Consider the following 10,739-nt stretch of genomic DNA (forward strand, 5'->3'; position numbering starts at 1 on the left):
TCAAGGGCTTGGCCGGCTGGCCGGTGGTTGTCGGAAGCGGTGAGCATGAAGGGATTGTCGGCTTGTAAGGCACGGGCTTAGCGAGGGCGTGGTAGGCCTCGGGAGGGAGCGGGGTGGACGAGGCCGCGGTGGCCGCACCGGGGGTCGCCATTGCCGGCTGCGCAGAGTGGATTGGGGTCGGTGTTGAGTGAGGGGCATTTTCCTTCTGGAAGGTATGGGCCCGGAGGAGGCTTGTGGTTGGTGCGGTTGTAAGAGTGTGCCGGCGGGTGAAGGGTTGCGAAGGCGGCGCATTTGTAGCCTGCATGGTGAGTGTTAGTGTTGGGGTCGGGGTTGGGGGTCGGTGACGGGGAGAAGGTGAGGGAATAGGGTTAGTGTTGGGGTCGGGGACGGGCAAAGGGTTAGGGTAAGGTTTAAGGGTAGGGTTAGGGTTAGGGTTAGGGTTAGAGTTAGGGCGAGTGTTAGGGTTAGGGTTACGTTTAAGTGCAGGGTTTAGAGCGTGTGTTAGGGCCAGGGTTAGGGTTCGGCGAAGGGTAAGGTAGGCAAAGTGCAGAAGGTGAAATGGTTAACCAGTTAGCAGGCAGGGCAGCCGGCCGGCAATGAGAGCGGCCCGCCCGGTGATAAGGGTGCAGTTAGGTGCCGACCAGCCCAGCAGCTCCAGGGGCTAAGTACGGGTGGGTAAACGGTTAACCAGTTAGCAGGCAGGGCAGCCGGCCGGCCGGTAATTAGAGCCGACCTCCCGGCCATACGGGTGCAGTTAGGTGCCGACCAGCCCAGCAGCTCCAGGGGCTAAGTACGTGTGGGTAAATGGTTAACCAGTTAGCAGGCAGGGCAGCCGGCCGGTAATTGGAGCCGCCCGCCCGGCCATAGGGCTGCAGTTAGGTGCCGACCAGCCCAGCAGCTCCAGGGGCGAAGTGCATGTGGGTAAATGATTAACCAGTTAGCAGGCAGGGCAACCGGCCGGTAATTATAGCCGACCTCCCGGCCATACGGGTGCAGTTAGGTGCCGAACAGCCCAGCAGCTCCAGGGGCTAAGTACATGTGGGTAAATGGTTAACCAGTTAGCAGGCAGGGCAACCGGCCGGTAATTATAGCCGACCTCCCGGCCATACGGGTGCAGTTAGGTGCCGAACAGCCCAGCAGCTCCAGGGGCTAAGTACATGTGGGTAAATGGTTAACCAGTTAGCAGGCAGGGAAGCCGGCCGGTAATTGAGGCCGCCCGCCGGGCCATAGGGCTGCAGTTAGGTGCCGACCAGCCCAGCAGCTCCTGGGGCTAAGTACATGTGGGTAAATGATTAACCAGTTAGCAGGCAGAGCAGCCGGCCGGTAAATAGAGCCACCCGCCCGGTGATAAGGGTGCAGTTAGGTGCCGACAGGCCCAGCAGCTCCAGGGGCTAAGTACATGTGGGTAAATGGTTAACCAGTCAGCAGGCAGAGCAGCCGGCCGGCAATTAGAGCCGCCCGCCCGCTAATCAGGGTGCAGATAGGTGCAGAACAGCCCATCATTTTCCAGGGGCTAAGTACATGTGGGTAAATGGTTAACCAGTTAGCAGGCAGAGCAGCCGGCCGGCAATTAGAGCCGCCCGCCCGCTAATCAAGGTGCAGTTAGGTGCAGAACAGCCCATCAGCTCCAGGGGCTAAGTACATGTGGGTCAATGGTTAACCAGTTAGCAGGCAGAGCAGCCGGCCGGCAATTAGAGCCGCCCGCCCGCCCGCTAATAAGGGTGCAGTTAGGTGCAGAACAGCCCATCAGCTTCCAGGGGCTAAGGACATGTGGGTAAATGGTGAACCAGTTAGCAGGCAGGGCAGCCGGCCGGCCGGTAATTAGAGCCGGCCGCCTGTCCGCCCGCTAATAAGGGTGCAGTATGGTGCAGAACAGCCCATCAGTTTCCAGGGGCTAAGTACATGTGGGTAAATGGTTAACCAGTTAGCAGGCAGGGCAGCCGGCCGGCCGGTAATTAGAGCCGTCCGCCTGTCCGCCCGCTATTAAGGGTGCAGTTAGGTGCAGAACAGCCCCTCTGTTTCCAGGGGCTAAGTACATGTGGGTCAATGGTTAACCAGTTAGCAGGCAATGCAGCCGGCCGGCAATTACAGCCGCCCGCCCGCTAATCAGGGTGCAGTTAGGTGCAGAACAGCCCATCAGCTTCCAGGGGCTAAGTACATGTGGGTAAATGGTTAACCAGTTAGCAGGCAGGGCAGCCGGCCGGCCGGTAATTAGAGCCGCCCGCCCGGTGATAAGGGTGCAGTTAGGTGCCGGCCAGCCCAGCAGCTCCAGGGGCTAAGTACATGTGGGTAAATGGTGAACCAGTTAGCAGGCAGGGCAGCCGGCCGGCCGGTAATTAGAGCCGCCCGCCCGGTGATAAGGGTGCAGTTAGGTGCCGGCCAGCCCAGCAGCTCCAGGGGCTAAGTACATGCGGGTAAATGGTTAACCAGTTAGCAGGCAGGGCAGCCGGCCGGCAATTAGAGCCGCCCGCCCGCTAATCAGGGTGCAGTTCGGTGCAGAAGAGCCCATCAGCTCCAGGGGCTAAGTACATGTGGGTAAATGGTTAACCAGTTAGCAGGCAGGGCAGCCGGCCGGTAATTAGAGCCGACCTCCCGGCCATTACGGGTGCAGTTAGGTGCCGACCAGCCCAGCAGCTCCAGGGGCTAAGTACATGTGGGTAAATGATTAACCAGTTAGCAGGCAGGGCAGCCGGCCGGCCGGTAATTAGAGCCGACCTCCCGGCCATAGGGCTGCAGTTAGGTGCCGACCAGCCCAGCAGCTCCAGGGGCTAAGTACATGTGGGTAAATGATGAACCAGTTAGCAGGCAGGGCAGCCGGCCGCTAATTACAGCCGCCCGCCCGCTAGTAAGGGTGCAGTTAGGTGCAGGACAGCCCATCAGTTTCCAGGGGCTAAGTACATGTGGGTAAATGGTTAACCAGTTAGCAAGGCAGGGCAGCCGGCCGGCCGGTAATTAGAGCCGGCCGCCTGTCCGCCCGCTAGTAAGGGTGCAGTTAGGTGCAGAACAGCCCCTCAGTTTCCAGGGGCTAAGTACATGTGGGTCAATGGTTAACCAGTTAGCAGGCAGAGCAGCCGGCCGGCAATTAGAGCCGCCCGCCCGCTAATCAGGGTGCAGTTAGGTGCAGAACAGCCCATCAGTATCCAGGGGCTAAGGACATGTGGGTAAATGGTGAACCAGTTAGCAGGCAGGGCAGCCGGCCGGCCGGTAATTAGAGCCGGCCGCCTGTCCGCCCGCTAATAAGGGTGCAGTTAGGTGCAGAACAGCCCATCAGTTTCCAGGGGCTAAGTACATGTGGGTAAATGGTTAACCAGTTAGCAGGCAGGGCAGCCGGCCGGCCGGTAATTAGAGCCGGCCGCCTGTCCGCCCGCTAATAAGGGTGCAGTTAGGTGCAGAACAGCCCCTCTGTTTCCAGGGGCTAAGTACATGTGGGTCAATGGTTAACCAGTTAGCAGGCAGAGCAGCCGGCCGGCAATTACAGCCGCCCGCCCGCTAATCAGGGTGCAGTTAGGTGCAGAACAGCCCATCAGTATCCAGGGGCTAAGTACATGTGGGTAAAGGGTTTACCAGTTAGCAGGCAGGGCAGCCGGCCGGCCGGCAATTAGTGCCGACCTCCCGGCAACAAGGGTGCAGTTAGGTCGCCGACCAGCCCAGCAGCTCCAGGGGCTAAGTATATGTGAGTAAATGGTTGACCAGTTAAGCAGGCATGGCAGCCGGCCGGTAAGCGGAGCGTCCCGCCCCGTAATACGGGTGCAGTTAGCTGCAGAACACACCGGCAGGTCCAGGGACGAAGTACTTGGACGGGGAAACGGTTAACCAGTTAACAGGCAGGGCAGCCGTACGGGCAGTAGAGCCGCCCGCCCCGTAATACGGGTGCAGTTCGCGGCAGACCAGCCCCGCAGCTCAAAAGTCTAAGTGGAGAACGGGGAACCGGTTGACCGGTGAGCCGAAGCATGCCAGCAGGCAGGGAAGGTGCAAAAAGGGCCGATAAGACCGAACCGGCACGAGTAACAGGCTGCCGGGGGCGGGTTCCCAGCAAACCAGGTGAGGGGGCGTGGCCGGAGGCCGCGCAGCAGAGCCGCCCGCCCGTGAGTACGGTTAGAGGCAGCAGCGGGCTTCCCCAGCAGGGCAGAAGCCGAAGTGCAGGGAGCGAAATGGTTAACCAGCGAGCAGGCAGCATTCCGGCAGGGCTGGAGGGCGAAAAACGGCGTAAAATAACGGACCGGCAGGAGGAAATGGCTGCCGGGGGGCGGACCCAGAGCCCTCACGTGAGGGGGCGGTTCGGGAGGCAGAGCCGCGCATGCGCGGTTGGAAAACGCGTCACGTCGGAGCAGGGTGAAATCATTAACCAGTCGGCCGCTTCGACGTCGGCTGGCCGGGCCGAGGAGGGTCGGACCGGGGAAAGGTTCCCGGTTTCGTGTCCGTCGGGTGGTCCCGAGTGCGGCAGGAAAAAATCCGGAGTCCTGGGAGCCTTTTTTAAAAAAGAACCGGTCCGGGATGGGGTCGGATTTGGAAGCGTTTGCGGGGCCTAGGTGCCTCTTCGTCGGCATGACTACCGGACGGTCACCCGCCGATCGGCATTTGCGATTTGTTGGCTGGGGAGGTTGGCGGGGTACCTGCAGAATAGTAGGAGGTGGCAAATCGAGAATCGGTCGACATCGCCAAGTGCCTTCTCGAGCCTCCAGGTCTGCAGGGACCGACCCAGGCTGCCCCCAAACCGACCGCGAGGCCGTGCCGGGCGGCCATTTTTGGCCATTTTCGGCATTTTTCGCGTCTTTCGGTAGGTCACGGAAAGCGGCGGCCTGAAGCCCGGGCGTGCCCGGGGAAGGCTCCCCTTCGCCCGCGGGACCGGATTTGCCCCGGAAACGTCCCGAAGCCGGCCGGGAAGGCGGTTTCGAGGGCGAAGCACCTCCGATTGCCTTCGCAAGGCCGGGGAAAGTGGCCCCTGGGCCCGGGAGAGCAAAATCCGTGCGAGGACGGAAGCCCATGAGGTCAGATCCGAGGCTCTTACCCGGCGCCCGGTGGGGGTATTCCCGCAAAGAGCAGCGAGTGCGCCCGGCGACGGGTCAAGTTGCAATTTCTGGCATGCCACTCCTGGAGCTGGTTCATGAGTTCCCCTCGGAAGTCCCGATGAGGAAAGGGCAAAATGGCGTTTTGCGGGCTTTGGGGCCTCTTCGTCGGTAGGACTACCGCCCGACCTTACGGTTGGAATTGTCGGCAGGGGAGGTTGGCGGGGTACCTGCAGAATAGTAGGAGGTGGCAAATCGAGAATCGGTCGACATCGCCAAAAACCTTCTCGAGCCTCCAGGTCTGCAGGGACCGACCCAGGCTGCCGCCAAACCGACCGACAGGCCCTGCCGGCGGCCATTTTTGGCCATTTTCGGCATTTTTCGCCTCTTTCGGCCGGGATGGAAAAGCGGCGGCCTGAAGCCCGGGCCTGCCCGGGGAGGCCTCCTAATCGCCCGGGGGACCGGATTTGCCCCGGTGAGAGCCCCGGAAACGCCCCGAAGCCGGCCGGGAAGGCGGCCAAGGACGAAGCACCTCGGATTGCATTGGCAGGCCGTGCAAAGTGGCCTCCGGGCCCGCGAGACAATGCAGGGTGCCCTCGGTGTGCCCCTGAGAAATGGTTAACCAAACGAAGGACAGTGCGCCTCGGATTGCATTGGCAGGCCGTGCAAAGGGGCCCCCGGGCCCGCGAGACGTTACAGATTGCCCTCGGTGAGCCCCTGAGAAATGGTTAACCAATTGGACTTAGTCTCTGGCGGAGAGACAAAGTGTTTTCACGAGAAATGGTTAACCAATTGGACTTCGTCTCTGGCAGAGAGGCAAAGTGTTTTCACGAGAAATGGTTAACCAATTGGACTTAGTCTCTGGCAGAGAGGCAAAGTGTTTTCACGAGAAATGGTTAACCAATTGGACTTAGTCTCTGGCGGAGAGGCAAAGTGTTTTCAAGAGAAATGATTAACCAATTGGACTTAGTCTCTGGCGGAGAGACAAAGTGTTTTCAAGAGAAATGGTTAACCAATTGGACTTAGTCTCTGGCAGAGAGGCAAAGTGTTTTCACGAGAAATGGTTAACCAATTGGACTTAGTCTCTGGCAGAGAGGCAAAGTGTTTTCCTGAGAAATGGTTAACCAATTGGACTTAGTCTCTGAACGGCAGGCAAACTGTGCCCCTGAGAAATGGTTAACCAATTGGACTTAGTCTCTGGCAGAGAGGCAAAGTGTTTTCTCGAGAAATAATTAACCAATGAGGCCAATGGACCTCGGGTTGCATTGGCAGGCCGGGCAATGTGGCTCTTGGGCCCGCGAGAGCAAAATCCGTGCACAGACGGAAGTCCATGAGGTCAGATCCGAGGCCTTTACCCGGCACCCGGTGGGGGTATTCCCGCAGAGAGTAGCGAATCTGCCCGGCGACGGGTCAAGTTGCAATTTCTGGCATGCCACTCATGGAGCTGGTTAATGAGTTCCCCTCGGAAGTCCCGATGAGGAAAGGGCAAAATGGCGTTTTGCGGGCTTTGGGGCCTCTTCGTCGGTAGGACTACCGCCCGACCTTACGGTTGGAATTGTCGGCAGGGGAGGTTGGCGGGGTACCTGCAGAATAGTAGGAGGTGGCAAATCGAGAATCGGTCGACATCGCCAAAAACCTTCTCGAGCCTCCAGGTCTGCAGGGACCGACCCAGGCTGCCGCCAAACCGACCGAGAGGCCCTGCCGGCGGCCATTTTTGGCCATTTTCGGCATTTTTCGCCTCTTTCGGCCGGGATGGAAAAGCGGCGGCCTGAAGCCCGGGCCTGCCCGGGGAGGCCTCCTAATCGCCCGGGGGACCGGATTTGCCCCGGTGAGAGCCCCCGAAACGTCCCGAAGCCGGCCGGGAAGGCGGCCAAGGGCGAAGGACCTCGGATTGCATTGGCAGGCCGTGCAAAGTGGCCTCCGGGCCCGCGAGACAATGCAGGGTGCCCTCGGTGTGCCCCTGAGAAATGGTTAACCAAACGAAGGACAGTGCGCCTCGGATTGCATTGGCAGGCCGTGCAAAGGGGCCCCCGGGCCCGCGAGACGTTACAGGTTGCCCTCGGTGTGCCCCTGAGAAATGGTTAACCAATTGGACTTAGTCTCTGGCAGAGAGACAAAGTGTTTTCAAGAGAAATGGTTAACCAATTGGACTTAGTCTCTGGCAGAGAGGCAAAGTGTTTTCACGAGAAATGGTTAACCAATTGGACTTAGTCTCTGGCGGAGAGGCAAAGTGTTTTCAAGAGAAATGATTAACCAATTGGACTTAGTCTCTGGCAGAGAGGCAAAGTGTTTTCAAGAGAAATGGTTAACCAATTGGACTTAGTCTCTGGCGGAGAGACAAAGTGTTTTCAAGAGAAATGGATAACCAATTGGACTTAGTCTCTGGCAGAGAGGCAAAGTGTTTTCACGAGAAATGGTTAACCAATTGGACTTAGTTTCTGGCAGAGAGGCAAAGTGTTTTCAAGAGAAATGGTTAACCAATTGGACTTAGTCTCTGGCGGAGAGACAAAGTGTTTTCAAGAGAAATGGATAACCAATTGGACTTAGTCTCTGGCAGAGAGGCAAAGTGTTTTCACGAGAAATGGTTAACCAATTGGACTTAGTCTCTGGCAGAGAGGCAAAGTGTTTTCCAGAGAAATGGTTAACCAATTGGACTTAGTCTCTGGCGGAGAGACAAAGTGTTTTCAAGAGAAATGGTTAACCAATTGGACTTCGTCTCTGGCAGAGAGGCAAAGTGTTTTCAAGAGAAATGGTTAACCAATTGGACTTGGTCTCTGAACGGCAGGCAAATTGTGGCCTTGAGAAATGATTAACCAATTGGACTTAGTCTCTGGCGGAGAGGCAAAGTGTTTTCACGAGAAATGGTTAACCAGTTGGACTTAGTCTCTGGCGGAGAGACAAAGTGTTTTCCAGAGAAATGGATAACCAATTGGACTTAGTCTCTGGCAGAGAGGCAAAGTGTTTTCACGAGAAATGGTTAACCAATTGGACTTAGTCTCTGGCAGAGAGGCAAAGTGTTTTCAAGAGAAATGGTTAACCAATTGGACTTAGTCTCTGGCAGAGAGGCAAAGTGTTTTCAAGAGAAATGGTTAACCAATTGGACTTAGTCTCTGAACGGCAGGCAAATTGTGGCCTTGAGAAATGATTAACCAATTGGACTTAGTCTCTGGCGGAGAGGCAAAGTGTTTTCTCGAGAAATAATTAACCAATGAGGCCAATGGACCTCGGGTTGCATTGGCAGGCCGGGCAATGAGGCTCTTGGGCCCGCGAGAGCAAAATCCGTGCACAGACGGAAGTCCATGAGGTCAGATCCGAGGCCTTTACCCGGCACCCGGTGGGGGTATTCCCGCAGAGAGTAGCGAATCTGCCCGGCGACGGGTCAAGTTGCAATTTCTGGCATGCCACTCATGGAGCTGGTTAATGAGTTCCCCGCGGAAGTCCCGATGAGGAAAGGGCAAAATGGCGTTTTGCGGGCTTTGGGGCCTCTTCGTCGGTAGGACTACCGCCCGACCTTACGGTTGGAATTGTCGGCAGGGGAGGTTGGCGGGGTACCTGCAGAATAGTAGGAGGTGGCAAATCGAGAATCGGTCGACATCGCCAAAAACCTTCTCGAGCCTCCAGGTCTGCAGGGACCGACCCAGGCTGCCGCCAAACCGACCGAGAGGCCCTGCCGGCGGCCATTTTTGGCCATTTTCGGCATTTTTCGCCTCTTTCGGCCGGGATGGAAAAGCGGCGGCCTGAAGCCCGGGCCTGCCCGGGGAGGCCTCCTAATCGCCCGGGGGACCGGATTTGCCCCGGTGAGAGCCCCCGAAACGTCCCGAAGCCGGCCGGGAAGGCGGCCAAGGGCGAAGCACCTCGCATTGCGTTGGCAGGCCGTGCAAAGTGGCCTCCGGGCCCGCGAGACAATGCAGGGTGCCCTCGGTGTGCCCCTGAGAAATGGTTAACCAAACGAAGGACAGTGCGGCTCGGATTGCATTGGCAGGCCGTGCAAAGGGGCCCCCGGGCCCGCGAGACGTTACAGATTGCCCTCGGTGAGCCCCTGAGAAATGGTTAACCAATTGGACTTAGTCTCTGGCAGAGAGGCAAAGTGTTTTCACGAGAAATGGTTAACCAATTGGACTTAGTCTCTGGCGGAGAGACAAAGTGTTTTCACGAGAAATGGTTAACCAATTGGACTTAGTCTCTGGCAGAGAGGCAAAGTGTTTTCAAGAGAAATGGTTAACCAGTTGGACTTAGTCTCTGGCAGAGAGGCAAAGTGTTTTCACGAGAAATGGTTAACCAATTGGACTTAGTCTCTGGCGGAGAGGCAAAGTGTTTTCAAGAGAAATGATTAACCAATTGGACTTAGTCTCTGGCGGAGAGACAAAGTGTTTTCAAGAGAAATGGTTAACCAATTGGACTTAGTCTCTGGCAGAGAGGCAAAGTGTTTTCAAGAGAAATGGTTAACCAATTGGACTTAGTCTCTGGCAGAGAGGCAAAGTGTTTTCCAGAGAAATGGTTAACCAATTGGACTTAGTTTCTGGCAGAGAGGCAAAGTGTTTTCAAGAGAAATGGTTAACCAATTGGACTTAGTCTCTGGCGGAGAGACAAAGTGTTTTCAAGAGAAATGGATAACCAATTGGACTTAGTCTCTGGCAGAGAGGCAAAGTGTTTTCACGAGAAATGGTTAACCAATTGGACTTAGTCTCTGGCAGAGAGGCAAAGTGTTTTCCAGAGAAATGGTTAACCAATTGGACTTAGTCTCTGGCGGAGAGACAAAGTGTTTTCAAGAGAAATGGTTAACCAATTGGACTTCGTCTCTGGCAGAGAGGCAAAGTGTTTTCAAGAGAAATGGTTAACCAATTGGACTTGGTCTCTGAACGGCAGGCAAATTGTGGCCTTGAGAAATGATTAACCAATTGGACTTAGTCTCTGGCGGAGAGGCAAAGTGTTTTCACGAGAAATGGTTAACCAGTTGGACTTAGTCTCTGGCGGAGAGACAAAGTGTTTTCCAGAGAAATGGATAACCAATTGGACTTAGTCTCTGGCAGAGAGGCAAAGTGTTTTCACGAGAAATGGTTAACCAATTGGACTTAGTCTCTGGCAGAGAGGCAAAGTGTTTTCAAGAGAAATGGTTAACCAATTGGACTTAGTCTCTGGCAGAGAGGCAAAGTGTTTTCAAGAGAAATGGTTAACCAATTGGACTTAGTCTCTGAACGGCAGGCAAATTGTGGCCTTGAGAAATGATTAACCAATTGGACTTAGTCTCTGGCGGAGAGGCAAAGTGTTTTCTCGAGAAATAATTAACCAATGAGGCCAATGGACCTCGGGTTGCATTGGCAGGCCGGGCAATGAGGCTCTTGGGCCCGCGAGAGCAAAATCCGTGCACAGACGGAAGTCCATGAGGTCAGATCCGAGGCCTTTACCCGGCACCCGGTGGGGGTATTCCCGCAGAGAGTAGCGAATCTGCCCGGCGACGGGTCAAGTTGCAATTTCTGGCATGCCACTCATGGAGCTGGTTAATGAGTTCCCCGCGGAAGTCCCGATGAGGAAAGGGCAAAATGGCGTTTTGCGGGCTTTGGGGCCTCTTCGTCGGTAGGACTACCGCCCGACCTTACGGTTGGAATTGTCGGCAGGGGAGGTTGGCGGGGTACCTGCAGAATAGTAGGAGGTGGCAAATCGAGAATCGGTCGACATCGCCAAAAACCTTCTCGAGCCTCCAGGTCTGCAGGGACCGACCCAGGCTGCCGCCAA

Source organism: Cetorhinus maximus, unplaced genomic scaffold (assembly GCF_964194155.1).
Source record: "Cetorhinus maximus unplaced genomic scaffold, sCetMax3.hap1.1 HAP1_SCAFFOLD_2636, whole genome shotgun sequence".
Lineage (NCBI taxonomy): Eukaryota > Metazoa > Chordata > Chondrichthyes > Lamniformes > Cetorhinidae > Cetorhinus > Cetorhinus maximus.